Source organism: Podarcis gaigeae, assembly GCF_964106915.1.
Source record: "Podarcis gaigeae genome assembly, chromosome: 5".
Classification (NCBI taxonomy): domain Eukaryota; kingdom Metazoa; phylum Chordata; class Lepidosauria; order Squamata; family Lacertidae; genus Podarcis; species Podarcis gaigeae.
The window spans coordinates 99,796,449-99,813,863 of record NC_139681.1 but is presented as its reverse complement, the minus strand read 5'-3'; the positions used below and the strand labels follow the sequence as shown (position 1 = coordinate 99,813,863).

Genomic DNA, 17,415 nt, shown 5'->3' with positions numbered 1-17,415 from the left:
CATTCAACAATTAAAAGAAAATATGCTGGATTAATACAAAAAAACTTAAAACATTTATATTATCAAGACATTACTTACTTTAAACAGAGCTATAAAAGTACCTTAATATACAGGTTAAATAATAAAATTTAAAGGCTAAAATCATCACATGGCCACTAATATATAAAAAAATAATGTTAATTAATACAATGTGCAATTATATACTAAGCTAGATAACTTTAAAAGAGGATGAGACAAATTCATGGAGGCAGCGAGGATTATTGATGGTTACTAGCCAGCCTATGGATGCTGGTGGCACTGTGGTCTAAACCACCCAGCCTCTTATGCTTGCAGCTCAGAAGGTTGGTGGTTTGAATCCCCATGACGGGGTGAGCTTCCGTCGCTCTGTCCCAGCTCCTGCCAACCTAGCAATGCGAAAGCACATCAGCGCAAGTAGATTAATAGGTACCACTGTGGCGGGAAGGTAAACGGCGTTTCTGTGCACTCTGGTTTCCATCATGGTGTTTCGTTGTGCCAGAAGCAGTTTAGTCCTGCTGGCCACATGACCCAGAAAGCTGTTTGTGGACAAACGCCGGCCTGAAAGCGAGATGAGCGCCGCAACCCCAGAGTCACCTTTGACTGGACTTAACAGTCCAGGGGTCCTTTACCTTTAACTTTTACCTTTACTTGTGAAGATGTCTCTGCTCTGCCTCCAGTGTGGTGTAGTGGTTAAGAGCGGTAGTCTCGTAATCTGGGGAACCGGGTTCGCGTCTCCGCTCCTCCACCTGCAGCTGCTGGGTGACCTTGGGCCAGTCACACTTCTCTGAAGTCTCTCAGCCCCACTCACCTCACAGAGGGTTTGTTGTGGGGGAGGAAGGGAAAGGAGAATGTCAGCCGCTTTGAGACTCCTGAAGGAGAGTGAAAGGTGGGATATCATATCCAAACTCTTCTTCTTCTTCTTCCACAACTGGAGGCAGCAGTGCTTCTGAATAGCATCTGCTGAAAACCGCAGGAAGGGGGAGTTGTTGTTCTCAATCTCAAATCCTGCTTGCAGGTTTTCCAGTGGTGAATCTGATTGGCCACTGTGAGAACAGGATGCTGGACTAGGCGGTTCCCCTTTGGCCTGATCATTCAGGCTCTCCTTACATTCTTATCTGATTCAACCACACTTGCAAGAGCCTTCCGGAGATGGGAAGATAAGAACTCTGCAACGTGATCTGGCCTGTTATTGTGCTGCGGACTAGCTGCTTGCCTTTCTCTCTGGAAATTGCAGGCATGCGCACCTCAAGGTCCATCAAGGCAAGGGCGCCGATTTGCCCCCCACATTGTGGTGGCTCATTGTGAGGTGTGTTGTGCCACAAGTCATGTGAGGCATCCAGCCCCTGGGCCAGGATGCGCTGGGTGGGGAATGGGGAGCATGGATCTGGGCTCCGCAATCCACACTGGCAGAAGAAGATGGGTGCAGGGGGGGCGTGTGCACCGCCCTGGTTGTCATCTCTGAGGGCCAGGCCACCCGCCCGTGACTCAGACTCCCATACCTACCACAAGCAAAGGGGCAAAGGGGCACAAGCCGCCAAGGAAAGGGTGAGCTGCTGCGCCACTTTGCTCGCGGTAGGCGTGGGAGTGGCATCTTAAAAAGCAGAGACATCACCTTGCCGACAAAGGTCCGTAGAGTTCAAGCTCTGGTTTCCCCAGTAGTGATGTATGGAAGTGAGAGCTGGACCATCAAGAAGGCTGATCGCCGAAAAATGGATGCTTTTGAATTCTGGTGCTGGAGGAGACTCTTGAGAGTCCCATGGACTGCAAGAAGATCAAACCTCTCCATTCTGAAGGAAATCAGCCCTGAGTACTCACTGGAAGGACAGATCCTGAAGCTGAGGCTCCAAGACTTTGGCCACCTCATGAGAAGAGAAGACTCCCTGGAAAAGACCCTGATGTTGGGAAAGATGGAGGGCACAAGGAGAAGGGGATGTCAGAGGATGAGATGGCTGGACAGTGTTCTCAAAGCTACCAGCATGAGTTTGACCAAACTGTGGGAGGCAGTGGAAGGCAGGAGTGCCTGGCGTGCTCTGGTCCAGGGGGTCACGAAGAGTCGGACACGACTAAACAACTAAACAAGGCGTGGGAGTCTGAGTCGCAGGCGCACTGAATGTCACCCCCCCTTTGCGCCGGCATTAAAGCAGCACAGGAATTGAAAAATAAAACTCTCCTCCTGCTCTGTGCCCAGAATGGCTGCCATGGGATCAGGTCAATTGTCTGGCTTGATACTGGAGGTGGGTTGGTCTGGGCCCCTGAGAGCCCTCAGTGGGTCACCAAGGGAAAGGAATCGGGGGCCTCTGCCATAGTTGTGATTCCTGCGTTGCAGATGTCCTTTCCATCTCTCCAGTTCTGTGATTCTATGTAAGACAGCCTTTCATTCTGACTCTTTGTCCGGGGTTGTAGATCAAAACATATGGATGATTCCAGGTTGTCAGAGGCTGAAGCAAGGAATCTGAGTAACCCCTGGAGGAGGAGGAGGAGGAGGAGGAGGAGGAAGAAGAAGAAGAAGAAACTTGTGAACCCGTCCATTCTGGGCAGTGAGGGCATATGCTCTACCACTGGCACTCTGCTCTCAGCCCCCTCCTCCCCACACAACATCAGGCAGGGGGCTGAAGACCCCTCACCCCCCTCCCAACCTGGAGCCCCTGCACCAAGGCCAATGGAGAGCACAAGTGGTGCATTGCAACATGGTTCAATGCTGTCTCCAAAGCCTTCAGCATCCTTGGGAAGGGGAGGCCAACACAAGTGTCTGAAGGTGAAATCAAGGAAAAAGACATGCATATAGTTGAGCAGTTTTCTCTCTCCCAAAACCTCCTCCTCATCTAAGTGGTTCTAGAGCACCTCTAATTATAGGTAAAGTCACACGCGAGATTCTGCGCACTGGGTTACAGGTCATATCAGGGCCGGGCTGTTTTTGTTCTTAGTTTTCTTGTGTTATCAGGGGTCAGAGACTCTTGAGAGCCCCATGGACTGCAAGAAGATCCAACCGATCCATTCTGAAGGAAATCAGCCCTGAGTGCTCACTGGAAGGACGGATCCTGAAGCTGAGGCTCCAAGACTTTGGCCACCTCATGAGAAGAGAAGACTCCCTGGAAAAGACCCTGATGTTGGGAAAGATGGAGGGCGCAAGGAGAAGGGGACGACAGAGGACGAGATGGTGGGACAGTGTTCTCGAAGCGACCAGCATGAGTTTGACCAGGAGTGCCTGGCGTGCTCTGGCCCAGGGGGTCATGAAGAGGTGGACACCACTAAACGACTAAACAACAAGAACATATCAGGGGTCAGCAAATCTTTTCAGCAGGGGGCCGGTCCACTGTCCCTCAGACCTTGTGGGGGGCCGGACTATATTTTGAAGAAAAAAATGAACAAATTCCTATGCCCCACAAATAACCCAGAGATGCATTTTAAAGAAAAGCACACATTCTACTCAGGGAAAAACACACTGACTCCTGGACCATCCATGGGCCAGATTGAGAAGGCGATTGGGCCGCATCCAGCCCACGGGCCTTAGGTTGCCTACCCCTGCCCTATATTGCAATTTTAGGCTGCAACTGCCCTGAGATCTATGGTTGAAGGAAGGTATACAAATAATGATAATGAAAGAATGAAATCCAGGGAACTGGGAGAGTGAAGGGTGGGGGGAAATGAGGAAATCACAGAAAGAGAAAACAATTTACTAAAACAGCTGACAAAAGGCGGGACAGTGGGCGGGAGGGAGGGGATTCAGAATTGAACAGATACTGGAAAAGGTCCTTCAGACCCTCCAGGAAATGTTTTTGCTTCTTACTACTGGGAACTGCAGAAAATAAGGCGATAGGGGGGGGGGGGATTTGCGGAAATTGGACAATGGAGAAAATTACTGTAGCAGAAGCCATCTGGGCTCCATTGAGCGGGGAATAGGAAATGCATTCCAGGCAGCCAGATTGCTCTTCTGGGGGCGATTGGTGCCTCTGAACATCAGTTGCCGTTTTATCAGAGTTTATCGGGACCTCGGCAGGCGGATCAGTGGGACAGAGCCTGCATTGAGCCCCGGCAAGCAGAACGACAAGCTACAGCAAACAGACCTGACTGCCAAGCAGCCAGCCTCCCCGACATAATAGGGCATGGCCTTTCAAGGTCGTGACGGGATGACAACATTTATTTTTTATTTCTCTGGCTTAGCAGAGAGCATTGCTGACGCAGCAGTCCCAGAAAGACAAAATTGCTGCTTTCAACAGGAAGAGCCCCTGCAAAATCTGTTGCAGCAATGGTGCCTGCTGGGGGGGGGGGGGAGTCAATCCAGTTCACATTTCATGGCAAAGCTACCTTATTTGCAAAACCCCAAACGCAACCATCCGCCCAAATTAGCAATGTGCTGAATTTTGCAATGCAGTTCTCAAGCCAAGCCATGTGTTCCAAAGCACATGTACCAGGAGTGATGTGTATAGAAATGCTTTTTCATCAGTGGAAAGTGCTTGCAAAAATATGAATTACAGTGGTACCTCTGGATGCGAATGGGATCTGTTCCGGAGCCCCATTTGCATCCTGAGTAGAACACAACCCACAACTGCGTGGGTCGTGATTTGCCACTTCCGCGCATGCACGTGATATCATTTTGAGTGTCTGCGCATGCGCAAGCAGCGAAACCCGGAAGTAACACGTTCCCTTACTTCCGGGTCACCGTGGGGTGTAACCTTAAAACCCTCAACCTGAAGCATATTTAACCCGAGGTATGACTGTACTGGGCAAAGGTGCATACAAAAAAAATTGCATTTTAGCAGAAAAATCACTGATTAATTTCTTGGGGAAATATACAGAACTGAACGCGAGAATGGAAATATTGGAAACTGAAATTGACAGCTTCACCCAACCCTCATATTGGTACAAGTCAAGTTAACAACCTATTCCTACCTAGAATCTCAGAATCTGCTTAGGACCTCCCTGCCAATTTGGATACAATAAAGGAACTGGAGGCCCCTCGACTGTCCTCGGTTTCAGTATTGGACCACTTTGACTGGATATCCCCAGCCGATGTGGACAGACTCCTCCGAGCTGGAAAGCCCACCACCTGTCCTCTCGACCCGTGCCCGTCCTGGCTGATTAGAGCGTGTCCAGACGAGGTGCGGGCCCCCCTGGGGGATATCATCAATCTGTCCCTTGGCACCGGGACATTCCCAGGGGAACTGAAGGAGGCAGTGGTGCGCCCGCTCTTAAAGAAAACATCATTAGATCCCTTAGATCTATCCAATTACCGCCCGGTTTCGAATCTTCCATTCCTGGGTAAGGTGATTGAGAGAGCGGTTGCTGAACAGCTTGGTAGGTTTCTGGATGAAACATCAGCTCTGGATCCATTCCAGTCCGGCTTCCGCGCTGGTCATGGGACCGAGACGGCTCTGGTCGCCCTAACAGATGATCTCCGCAGGCAGCTGGATCGAGGCGGGTCGGGGCTGCTGATTCTTCTAGACCTGTCAGCAGCCTTCGACATGGTCGATCACGAACTCCTGGACCACCGCCTTGCCGACGTGGGGATCCAGGGCACAGTCCTTCAATGGCTGCGCTCGTTTCTCTCTGGTCGGGGACAGAGGGTGGCGCTTGGGGGGGAATTGTCATCCCGCCACTCCTTGGTGTGTGGTGTGCCCCAGGGTGCAATACTCTCCCTGATGCTTTTTAACATCTTTATGTGCCCCCTCGCCCAGCTTGTCTGGAGTTTTGGGCTGGGCTGCCATCAGTATGCTGATGACACCCAACTCTATCTGTTGATGGACGGCCACCCGGACTCGGCCCCAGACACACTGATCAGATGCTTGGAGGCTGTGGCTGGATGGTTACGTGGGAGCCGGTTGAAGTTAAATCCTTCGAAGACAGAGGTCCTCTGGCTGGGACGGGACGACATGGGACTGAGGGGGCAACTCCCATCTCTTGCGGGGGTGCAATTAGTGCCAGCACCGTCCGTTAAGAGTTTGGGTGTAATCTTCGATACCTCCCTCTCCATGGAGGCGCAGATTGCAGCTATAACAAAGGCGGCATTTTTTCATCTCCGCCAAGCTAAGCAGTTGGCTCCTTACCTCTCTCGCCCTGACCTAGCCACTGTGATCCATGCGACGGTCACCTCCAGACTGGATTATTGTAACTCGCTCTACGTGGGGCTGCCCTTGAGACTGACCCAGAAACTCCAGCGGGTGCAAAATGCCGCAGCGAGACTCCTTATGGGGTCTTCGCTTAGAGATCACATTCATCCGGTGCTATACCAGCTGCACTGGCTCCCGGTGGAGTACAGGATCAGGTTTAAGGTGCTGGTTTTAACCTTCAAAGCCCTATACGGCCTAGGGCCCTCGTACCTACGGGACCGCCTCTCCTGGTATGCCCCACAGAGGAACTTACGATCCTCAAATAAAAACACCTTGAAGGTCCCAAGCCACAGAGAGGTTAGGCTGGCCTCAACTAGAGCCAGGGCTTTTTCGGCTGCGGCTCCAACCTGGTGGAACGCTCTGTCACAAGAGACAAGGGCCCTGCAGGACTTGACATCTTTCCGCAGGGCCTGCAAGACAGAGCTGTTCCACCTGGCCTTTGGTCAGGGCGCAGCCTGACTCCCTCCTTTGGCAATCTTTACAAAACTTTAGTTTATGGTTGCCACCAATTTTGATTTTAATTCATTTTTATAATGTTTTATAATGTTGTACTGTTTTAGTGTTGTTAGCCGCCCTGAGCCCGGCTTCGGCTGGGGAGGGCGGGATATAAATAAAATTTATTATTTATTATAAGAAACCTTCTGCAAACCAAAAAAAAAAAAAACAGAATTCTAAGAAATCAGTTTTGGAATCAGCAGCTAAAATCACCTTTTGAAAGGTTCAAGTGTGCCACCTCATTTCAGAACAGTGCCAAACTGGATTCAAATGCAGATGCAAGCCTGCAAAATTTGGTTATGATGAGGTTTTCAAATGCAGAGCAAACAAGAAAGAATTTTTCCGGCAATAATTTTCTTAGCCCAAAGAGGGAAACAACAGGAGTTACCAACAAAACAAGATTGGCAGATGAAATTGATGGACTTTGCAGAACTGGCAAAACTGACGGGAACAATCAGGAACCAGCGAGACCAAGTATTCCAAAAAGACTGGAACTAATTTATATTATATTTGAAAGAGAACTGTAAGCAATTGACATCACTGGCTGGGTTATCTGAAGATCTGCAAGGTGAAATTGCTACCTATTCAGGTTGAATAATATAATATTTTAGGTAATGATATAACAAGGATAGGAAACAAAGCGAAATGTAAAGATGTAAAGTTTAATTTTGTAAATCATCAGATGGGAGGGAAGTTGTTAGGCTCAGCCGAACCAATAAGAGGGTATGATGTAATGATGTTACGTAATGATGTTACGTAATGATGTTACGTAAAGTGATTATAAGGTAAAGGGAGCCCTGACCATTAGGTCCAGTCGTGACCGACTCTGGGGTTGCGACGCTCATCTCGCTTTACTGGCCGAGGGAGCCAGCGTACAGCTTCCAGGTCATGTGGCCAGCATGACTAAGCCGCTTCTGGCGAACCAGAGCAGCGCACGGAAACGCCGTTTACCTTCCCGCCGGAGTGGTACCTATTTATCTACTTGCACTGTGATGTGCTTTCGAACTGCTAGGTTGGCAGCAGCAGGGACCAAGCAATGGGAGCTCACCCCGTCGTGGGGATTCGAACCGCTGACCTTCTGATCTGCAAGTGCTAGGCTCAGTGGTTTAACCCACAGCGCCACCCGCGTCCCAGTGTGATTATATGTAAAACCAATAAAAATAATTTATAAATCAAAAACAAAAACACATTTTTCCCAAAATGTAGCATTGATGTTTGAGGGTAAGAGGAGGCTCAGGAACTGCAACGTGAGAATGCTTTATATACCGTACATTATTTACACAATGGGCCCCATGTGATTGGCTAATTCTGGGATTCACCTATAGGCCAATCAGGTTGCAGATTCACTTCCACCTGGAGCTGGATTGGGTGGCTCCTGTGGACTGCTGCATTCTGGATCCTATTGTTCTAGGACCAATCAGACTGCTGCATTCTGGATCCTATTGTTCTAGGACCAATCAGACTGCTGCATTCTGAATCCTATTGTTCTAGGGCCAATCAGACTGCTGCATTCTGGATCCTATTGTTCTAGGGCCAATCAGACTGCTGCATTCTGAATCCTATTGTTCTAGGGCCAATCAGACTGCTGCATTCTAGGACCAATCAGACTGCTGCATTCTGAATCCTATTGTTCTAGGGCCAATCAGACTGCTGCATTCTAGGACCAATCAGACTGCTGCATTCTGAATCCTATTGTTCTAGGGCCAATCAGACTGCTGCATTCTGGATCCTATTCAACTCAGTACATGACAGGATCCCTACTCACTGGCTCCAACAGGCAGCGCTCATGAAAATCCACCCGCCCAGCCCCTTGTGATGAAATCCTTTCCCCCACACTAGGAGCAGGCTGAGTACCATCTCCCTTTTTGTGATGGATTGCGCTTCTTACGAGTTACAGCCCTTCTCTAAACGGTCTATCTGGAAAGCTTTCTGCATGCAGAGCCTTGCGCCAGTAAGGACACGGAAAGGCTGGCGTGAATGTCCTTCATCAATATGTATTACCTGGAGGGAGGGAACGCGCTACAATTGATCCTCCAAAGCTCTTGAGCAGAGAGCACAATGCAGAGGAAACAGCGGGGGCTGTGGAAACTGGGGGCCGCAATGCCTGGCACGGGCACAGCCATCTGGGATTCTCTCAAGCTTTCCAGCGAGAGGTTCCATCGCTTGGAACTTGGCGTACCACTGCCATTTTTCACAGCATCGTAGAGATGGGAGGGAGCCCAAAAGCCATCTAGCCCCACCCCCAGTAATGTAAAGAGCACAGGTAAGGGACCCTGGCAGGTAACATGAAAGAGGGAGCAGGCCTTTTTCCCCCTGCTCTGGAGGGACTCAAAGCTTCGAGTTCCAAGACAGGAGATTCCAAACATTAGGAAGACTTTTCTGACAGTACAGTGGTACCTTGGTTCTCAAACTTAACCCGTTCTGCAAGTCCGTTCCAAAACCAAGGTGCGCTTTCCCATAGAAGGTAATGCAAAACAGATTACAGTGCTACCTCTGGATGCAAAAGGGATCCGTTCTGGAGCCCGTTTGCATCCTGAAGCGAAAGTAACACGCGACTGCACGTCTGCGCATGCGCGGGTCGCGTTTCGCGTTTCGCCACTTCCGCGCATGCACATGACGTCACACTTCTCTGAAGTCTCTCAGCCCCACTCACCTCACAGAGTGTTTGTTGTGGGGGAGGAAGGGAAAGGAGAATGTTAGCCGCTTTGAGACTCCTTCGGGTAGTGATAAAGCGGAATATCAAATTCAAACTCTTCTTCTTTTCGAGTGTCTGCGCATGCGCAAGCAGTGAAACCCGGAAGTAACGCGTTCTGTTACTTCCAGGTCATTGCGGAGTGCAACCTGAAAATATTCATCCCGACGCTACTTCAACCCGAGGTATGACCCCCAAAACAGCAGTTTAACATGAATTTTACTCTCTAATGAGAAAACTGATCTAAAAGGAAAGCAATGAACAATGTACTGCAGTCACACAATTAATCAATCAGTAGCTGAACTGGGGTCCACAGTGTCACACACACAAAAAGAGAGATCCACAAAAACACAAAATAAATAGCAAAAACAGACAGACCTCAGCGTAACACTCAAAGTGGAAGTGTGGCACTCAAATCAGAGGCATAAGACTCAAAATGGAGCATGTCCGGCTTCGGGTTCACAACCTGGAACACTTACTTCCGGGTTTGCAGTGTCTGGGTTCCAAGTTGTGTTTGAGGTTCGCAAGGTGTTTGAGAACCAAGGTACCACTGTACGAGCAGTTTGACAGTGGAACGGTCTCCTTTGGAGGTGGCGGACTCTCCTTCCTTGGAGGTTGTTAAGAAGAGGTTGGATGGTCTATGGATGCTTGAGTTGAGATTCCTGCATTGCAGTGGACTGGACTAGATGGCTCTTGGGGTCCCTTCCAATTCTACAATTCTAGGATTCTATTATTCTCGGCTGATCTAGCATCGCTCTTCTCGTGTTCTCATGTGCAGAGCCATCACTAGCCTGTGCCGATTCTCTCTGCCATGTGTCATCTCCACAGGGAATTCAGAGCATCTCATAAGGTCAGATGTGATGGAACTGAGAGATGTTCTCTTCCCACCAATTCACACCTGGCAGAGAAGAAGAGCAAAGCCTGGCAAAAGCTTTCATTAACACATTTAGAAAGTCCATAGGCAGCTCTCAAAGGTCTGGAAAAACATCTTCAGTTTGGGGAAAATGCTGCAGGAGCACAGCCTGGTGACAGCCAACATTTTCCTGGTTAAACAATATCACTCAGGCTTCCTCCGGATAATTTCATTAACTGTGGTTCATTAAATTCCACGTGATGAATATCCTCCCGAATTTCTTGCAAGCCATGGGGACAGAGAAACGTCTGAGCGATCGCTCTTCTCTTGGAAAAGACTCTCCAAGTAATAAATCAGAGCATATTTTGGGCAGATTCCAAAGCTTTTCACTTAGGGGAAACTGCTAATTTCCTCAAGGAGAGCAGGCAAGGACATGGGGTAGCCTGGTCACATGGTAGCAGCGGCAGCCAATCGGAACAAATTCCCCAGTGCAATTACATCTGCCATTTTGGCTGGGGCATTTGGCCCCTTTCTGTGATGTTTGTCAGAAGGGGTGGGGTGGAGAGAGAGACCATACAAAGGTTGCCAACTGAGCAGAAGCCAGCCTGGCTTGCCTCTTGACCTTCTAACTGGAGCTTGAACTTCAGAAAGTGGGTGAAGCTTTTCACAGCAGGGAGGTTGTTGTTGTTTGTTGTTTATCTGTCAGCATCGCCCTTGAGCCAGTGCCACCAACTGGACTCATCCACTCAGCCCCGACTGGGCCAGGCAAGCTGGGGTAGCACTTCCAGAGACCACCTTCTGCACAGGAACAGGTCTTTTCCTATCGCCCCCTCATGTCACCCAAATATAATGCAGTCCAATGGACTTGAGGCCTTGTTGTTGTTTAGTCGTTTAGTCGTGTCTGACTCTTGGTGACCCCCTGGACCAGAGTACGCCAGGCACTCCCGTCTTCCACTGCCTCCCACAGTTTGGTCAGACTCATGCTGGTAGCTTCGAGAACACTGTCCCACCATCTTGTCCTTTGTCGTCCCCTCTCCTTGTGCCCTCCATCTTTCCCAACATCAGGGTCTTTTCCAGGGAGTCTTCTCTTCTCCTGAGGTGGCCAAAGTCTTGGAGCCTCAGCTTCAGGATCTGTCCTTCCAGTGAGCACTCAGGGCTGATTTCCTTCAGAATGGAGAGGTCTGATCTTCTTGCAGTCCATGGGACTCTCAAGAGTCTCCTCCAGCACCAGAATTCAAAAGCATCCATTCTTCGGAGATCAGCCTTCTTGATGGTCCAGCTCTCACTTCCATAGCAGGGAGGTAGAAACACAGAATTACAGTGTTGGAAGGGGTATCCTGGGGGTCATCTAGCCCAATCCTCTGCAGTGCAGGAGAAACAGCTAAAGGATCACTGACAAATGACCCTCCAAATTCTCTTTAAAAACTTCCAGTTCAGGAGAAATGTTATGTACTGAGTAGAATAGGATCCAAAATGCAGCAGTCTGATTGGTCCTAGAACAATAGGATTCAGAATGCAGCAGTCTGATTGGTCCACAGGAGCCACCCAATTCAGCTCCAGGTGGAAGTGAATCTGCAACCTGATTGGGCTACAGGAGAATCCCGGAATTAGCCAATCACGTGGGGCCCATTGTGTAAATAATGTACCGTATTTTTTGCACCATAACACTCACTTTTTTCCTCCTAGAAAGTAAGGGGAAATGTCTGTGCGTGTTATGGAGGGAATGCCTACGGGTGGCATGCCTACGGATTTTCCTCCTCTAAAAACTACGTGCGTGTTATGGTCGGGTGCGTGTTATAGAGCGAAAAATACGGTATATAAAGCAGACATTCTGGGGGAACTTCCATTCCTCCTCACCACTATGAGCTGAATAAAGAGCATGAAAGCCACTCTCAACTCCAAGTATATTTCAAGAATCCACCACCTCCTAAGGGAGTCTGTTCTGCTGTTGAATAGTTCTTGCCATCGGAAAGCCCTTCTGAATGTTTAGCCGGAATCCTTTCTTGCCAGTTTAATAATCTGTTGGTCCTACCCTTTGAAGCAGCAGAAAACAAGTTGGCTCCCTCCTTTTGCGAGAGAACTTCCCAGTGGATTAAGATCCCTTGGAGAGATCTGCTCAGGTCCTGCTGTCCAACCCATAACACTGCCTCCCCTCCATTGCCAAAGCAGCCATGCCACCTTGATTCATGAAAGATCCAATTCTGGTTCTAAGTTTAGCTGCAATTTCTGCATTGCAGGGGGTTCGAATAGATGACCCTTGGGAGGCAGCCCGTTCAAATTGTGCAATTCCAAGATTCTGTGGATTTCCACCAGAGCTGCCAAACCATTGCATGAACCGTTGCAATGTCAATGTGATCTTAAACTCTGCAATTTAAGCAAGTGTCTTGCAGAGTGGAGAGCTCCTCTGTCCCCCTTGATGGAGAGGGTTGAAATCCCAGCTTGTTTTAAGGTAATTGATTTAGCAGCTACCGTACGACAAGCAACCTCCGCTGCCAGCTGAAGAGGTGGAAAAAGCCTTGGCACGAGACATACAGAAAATGCAGTTTATTGCTGTGCAGAAAATAGATACACTTGTGTTCAACCCCTGCTCTGTTTCTCTGTAGAAGACAGCATGGAGAAGGACTGCGCTCCAAAATATTAAGTCAGCTATGACTGCTGTCAACTTACAGATTTGAAGATAAGGGATCAGAAGCCTCGAAAATAAGGGATCAGCAGCCAAAATAAGGGATTTTCCCAGCACAGGTATGTTCAGCTTCTGAGCCCCTCCGAGCCAAAGGTAGAAAGCCCAGCCAGCAGCCAAACGAAGCCTCAAGCGGTGGTTCCCACAGCGCAGCAACCCGGCAAAGGGGATGCAGCAAGGAAAACCACCGTCACCTCTCCGCTGGGAAGCGCTGAGCAAAGGCGAGTCCCCAGGCAACGCAGCCGATTTGATTGGCACAAGGCACGCAAGCTCCACCCCCCCAGTCGTTCTTAGACTCCTTATTGGGTGAGCAACGCAGCCAAGCAACACAGTTGGAGCCTCCCTCCTCCCTGGCCGGCAGGGAGGGAGGGAGGGAGGGAGAGGAGCTGTTTCCTTTGAAACCCGGGAAATTTAAGGGACATCATCAATAAGGGACAGCAGCGGGACACAGCGCTGGGATAAGGGACTTTCCTGCCAAATAAGGGACGGTTGACAGCTATGTCTTTGCAGCGATTCTTCACACACACACACACACACACACACACACACACTTACACACTTTCATTGGATTTGTAACTGATCAAACCCAGTTTAAAAACTGCAGGAAGTGTCTTAATCAAAGTCCAGGACTTCAGGGCCCCTGTGTGATGTGAGTCACAAGACAATCGTGCAAAATAATACTGCGGCCACGAGAGTGGATGGGATTCATTTCCTACCTTTCAGAAACGCAATGCTCTGTCTGATAATGGTCTCTCTAAGGATGCCGTTCTAAATGGAAATACAGTGGGAAATTGATGAGACCCAGAGTATAGCTTGCTGCATCATTGGTCCTTTACAGAAAGCCTTGACAACCCCAGCCCTAAACAGTAACTTTTTACATGAGTAAAACCAAAGAAAACTGGGTCTGTGCGCATCGCTCTCGGTTCAACAGAAACTCAAAGGTTACTGCTGGGTGCAAATTTCAACAGGATTTACTCCCCCCATTCCCACTGTATGTAACAGAAACCTCCTTGCAATTTGCATGGAGCTGTTTTCAAGTTTAATGTTCAGCTGTAAGGTTGCTCCTCAACCGGATCTTACCAGTTTTTCCAGTCCAGCCCCACTGATAATGTGTTTTGCAGAAATTCCACATCACTTCCCAATTCAAGACCCAGGCTGTGGGAGCGCACATGTCTGCACATGGATCTGCTCTCTTGCTCACTCTTTGCGTCTCCTCAGTAAAGTAACTAAGTGACGCCTAGTGATGGAGGCACATCATCGGGGGGGGGGGGCAGGGGTGTTCCAGGACCACAGGCAAACCATCAAACTCCCTTGCTGTTTTAGCTACGGTTTCCGGATTTTGCTTATGCAGTCCTGGTCTATTTAACATACAGAAATGTTGCTTTTTTTGCATGTTATCATGTTTGCTATTGAGCTGTTTTAATGTGCAGTTATGAAATTGCTTTTACTATATGGAACTGACGGAAATGACTGGCAGAATCCGAGACCAGGGAGAAGAGTCGGTGGAGGAAGATTGGAAAAAATTTAAAGATTATTTACAGAAATACTGTAAAATTAAGGAGCTTTAGAAAAAAGGTGGAATAAAGTTATATGGCTTTGGCAGAAATGTTAGAAGGAACTAGGTATAGATAGATTGTTAATGCATTAAAAGGGGGAAAAAACTAGGTTATAATATGTTAAAATTAACGATAAGACAGAAAATAGATGAAGATGGAAAGGACTTGCTGAAATAGTTAATAGAAGTGGAATACAAAAAGGGAGGCATTGAGGAAGTCAATGAAACAAGTGTATGAAAGTTAAGATCGAAAATATTGGAAGTGTTTTTAATTGTTTTTGTTTTGTTTTGCTAATTTAATGTTTTATGTAGTGCTTTTGTTTTTGTTTCTGTTTTTCTATGTTTAACTTTTCTTTTTTCTTTTTGTAATTTCCAAAATCTTAATAAATATTATTTTTTTAAAAAAAATGAAATTGCTTTTGCAATGCTAGGTTCTGATGTGCACTCCTGCTTCTTAAAAAATAATATTTTTATTAAAGATTTCTTAGTTTACAAAAATACGTGCATTGTCTCTTTTTTCAAGTTGTGTTTTCTACAGATCAGCTGCATTTGTTGTGAAACATTAGTGTTACATTACGAATAAAAGAGGGAAAGAGGTGAAAGGTGAATGGTGAGTGGGGTTGGGTGGGAAACTCTTCTACTTAGTGTATGTGTGGGGTTTTGTTTCAGCGTCACTTGTGTGGGTTCTCTTACTATTCGCTTATTGTATTTCCTGGAGGTGAGAGAGGTTAGGGTTGGTCTAGGGAGTGGCTGGTTGTCTTTGGGTGGCTGTAGGGATATTTGTTTTTGTGTGAGAGCAGGATGTGTGTGTGTTTGGATCAGGTGAGCCAGACTGATTCGTCGCTGTCAGCAGATTCTTGTTGTCGTCTTGTTGGGCTGTGTATGTGATAAAGGGGAACCACACCAGGGTGAACGCGTCTTCTTCTATTTGTCACTGCGTCAGTTTCAGTTTATTGGTTAGTTTTTCTAATAAGGCCTGCTTTCTTTGTTGTAAAAGGCTTTAATCCGGATTTTTGCATGTGTGGAAAAGGGGCCTTCAAATAAAAGGAAGGAAGGAAGGAAGGAAGGAAGGAAGGAAGGAAGGAAGGAAGGAAGGAAGGAAGCCTTGACAAAAACAATGGAAAAGCTCTCAGGTATTCTTCTTCCTCTTTGGCGTTCCCTCGTAGCCGAGTAAGATTGTCTTCCATAAACAGGGTTTTAACATGTATGCTTGTGAAACACGGACCACTTATAAAGGCCATCTCCTACTACTCGAAGGAGTCCATCAACGGTGTCTCCGAAAAATTTTACACATCACTTGGGAAGACAGATGAACTAATACCAGTGTCCTGGAAGAAGCAAAGATCACCAGAGTTGAAGCAATGATTTTTCAACATCAACTTTGTTGGACTGGTCATGTTGTGTGGATGCCTGATGATCGTCTTCCAAAGCAACTAGTCTATCCGAACTTAAAAAAGGAAAGCGTAATGCTGGTGGTCAACAAAATAGGTTGAAAGACTATCTCAAGGGAAATCTTTAAAAATGTAGTATAAACACTGACAACTGGGAAACACTGGCCTGCAAGCGCTCCAGTTGGAGAACAGCCTTGACCAAAGGTGTCATGGGCTTTGAAGACACTCGAACTCGGGACGCAAGGGAGAAATGTGCTAAGAGGAAGGCATGCTTGGCAGACCCTCACAGGGATCAACTCCCACCCAGAAACCAATGCCCCACTATGGTCTGACCCTGTAGAAGAGAGCTTCCCGTCTTCCTAGGCTGCAGGCAGGCAGCTTGAAATGCTCACCTACAATGAAACTTCTTCTCCTGGCTCAGCCTTCAAGGCAGCCTCCTCCTGCTGCCTGCCTGACCTCCCTGCCTACTTGCCATCTCCACAGGCCGGACGCAAAGCCGCAGCAAGACACAGGAGGGACAGTAGAGGACAGTCAAGTGGAAGAGGCATGAGCTCATACCTTGGATTCAGTTTGGGGCACAGGGGCCAAAACAGACCGGCTGCACAAATCAGAAGATGGAGCACAGGGGCCGTTCTCCACAGGAAACAGGTGGCAGAACCTGTACCTGGACACAAAGAGAGCCAAAAATACACTTTGTACAAATGGGCACCCCACCGGTCTGGAAGACCACCGCCGCCCATCGCTTCTGGTCTGGCAAGCGCTCAGCAACCCCCCTGTTTTTCAGTCTCAGGTAATCAACCAAACCGGTGGGGTTAAGAAGCTCTAACTGGCTCTCATATGTAGCCAAAAGAGGCTGAGTTTGGGGTAGTGGCCTAAAGTGACCTGTTGGAAGGTGACGGTCCAAGGACCGACACTCACAAACTGGAGTTTGCAACGGTTTCTTTTCTGGGACAAGACTCGATAATAAGCCAACTCTCCCTGGGCTCTCAAAGATACGGCACTATAAATGGGTGCGACGAGGACCTGCAGATTGCCTTCGGCAAGGATGATAAATAATAACAGCACTGATCCTTCGCAGGAAGACCTGGTGCAGGAGCTGAATGGCACTTCCAGGTGCAAGTCAGCTTAACAGAAGCAGGTCTGAGATTTAAAGACAGCAAGAACAAGGTAAGAAAGAGGTGGTCATGGAAAGCAAGGTCTGAAATCTCAGGTCAAAACCAAACAGAACTTTTGCAGGAAGGAAGAATATTTGAAGAAAGAAGACACTGAAAGGGAGGAGCAGGAGAAGGAATGAAGTATCCCCCCCCCCCCATTAACTGTAGAACTCCACTGAATTTATAGCCTCTTCCATGCCTGAATACCTATCATCCCAAAGAAGTTATGCTCCAAAACTCTAACCGTATTTCTCTCCGCAAGTTGTAATTCATCAGTTGTCTCGGGGTTCCAGTAAACGTAGCTGGAAGATAGAGGGGAAATGAAAGAGTCCTGTTCAGAGAGGCGTCTGTCGCCACCCGTTAACATCAAAACATCTCTGCTCGGCATAATAATTGTGCACATAAGGGTTGCTTCAGAGTCAGGGATGCTCAGTGCAACAACAGCAGCAAGAATACTCATCGCGAAGTAT

At 48.1% G+C, this 17,415-nt stretch overlaps 1 protein-coding gene across 6 annotated transcripts in view; it reads right to left on the bottom strand.

Annotated features, from left to right (window-relative positions):
* The window catches only part of IL1RAP (interleukin 1 receptor accessory protein), a 103,138-nt gene that overhangs the window by 73,531 nt on the left and 12,192 nt on the right, over positions 1–17,415 (bottom strand). The window contains exon 1 of one of the 6 annotated variants that reach the window (XM_083739484.1): positions 648–826. The exons of 4 other annotated variants lie outside the window; for them this stretch is intronic. The gene's annotated coding sequence lies outside the window, so the exon portion shown is untranslated. Of the gene's footprint in view, positions 1–647; positions 827–17,415 lie in introns of those variants that run through there. One more of the 6 variants, XM_083739485.1, reaches the window with a different exon arrangement.